We start from the raw sequence: 1,302 nt of genomic DNA, 5'->3' as shown, positions 1-1,302 counted from the left end.
GAATGGCCCAACCTTGACAATCATATCCTCTATTATGCCTGATGGATATTTAATGGATCCATCAGCAAGTTGGAGGCATATCCGGGTTGGTTTGACTTCTCCAGTCAATCCAAGCTTTCTGATAGTGGATGCAGGTATTAGATTGATGCTTGCTCCAAGATCACATAGGGCTGTCTTGGTGCAAGCACCTTCTAATGTGCATGGTATCATGAAGCTTCCTGGATCTTGAAGCTTTTCTGGTAGGCTTTTTAGAATGACTGCACTGCATTCTTCAGTGAGAAACACTTTTTCAGTTTCTCTCCAATCCTTCTTATGACTTAAGATTTCTTTCATGAATTTGGCATAAGAAGGTATTTGCTCAAGTGCCTCTGCAAACGGAATCTTTATTTCAAGAGTCCTTAGATAGTCTGCAAAGCGGGCAAATTGCTTATCCTGTTTCGCTTGGCGGAGTTTTTGAGGATAAGGCATCTTGGCTTTATATTCTTCAACCTTAGATGTTGTAGGTTTATTCCTTACAGAAGTGGTTGAAGAAGCCTTGTTAGAGGGATTACTGTCAGCACTCTCAGGTGTCTGATCCTCCCTTGGCATCTGAACGCCAGGATTGGGTGGAAAATGGGCGTTTAACGCCAACTTTTTCCCCTTTTCTGGCGTTTGAACGCCAGAACTGGGCAGGGAATGGGCGTTTAACACCAGCTTTCCCTCCCTTTCTGGCGTTTGAACGCCAATAATATTCCTCTCTGGGCTCTTACTGTCCTCAGAGGGATTTTGAACAGTGGTTTGGTTATCCCCTGTCAATTGTTCCTTGTTTGGCTTTTTGCTACTTTGAGCAGTGTTATTCAGTGTCTTCCCACTCCTCAACTGAACTGCTTGACATTCCTATGTTATCTGTTTAGATATTTGCTGTTTTGCTTGATTCAACTGCAGTTCTATGTTCTTGTTAGCAACTTTAGTTTCATGGAGCATTTCTTTAAATTTTGCTAACTGTTCTGTCATCAGGAGCAATTGTTGATTAAGCTCAATCATTTGTTCTTGAGGATTAGGATCAGTGACTACTATCATGACTTCCTCTTTTGGAGAGAACTCATTGCTAGAGTACAAATATTGGTTTCTAGCAACAGTGTCTATAAGCTCTTGAGCTTCTTCAATTCTTTTCCTCATGTGGATAGATCCACCAGCTGAGTGGTCTAAAGACATCTGAGCTTTTTCTGTAAGCCCATAGTAGAAGATGTCTAACTGTACCCACTCTGAAAACATTTCAGAGGGGCATTTTCTTAGCATACCTCTATACCTCTCCCAGGCATT

Source organism: Arachis duranensis, chromosome 4, assembly GCF_000817695.3.
Source record: "Arachis duranensis cultivar V14167 chromosome 4, aradu.V14167.gnm2.J7QH, whole genome shotgun sequence".
NCBI lineage: Eukaryota > Viridiplantae > Streptophyta > Magnoliopsida > Fabales > Fabaceae > Arachis > Arachis duranensis.
Note: the sequence above shows the minus strand (reverse complement) of the source record.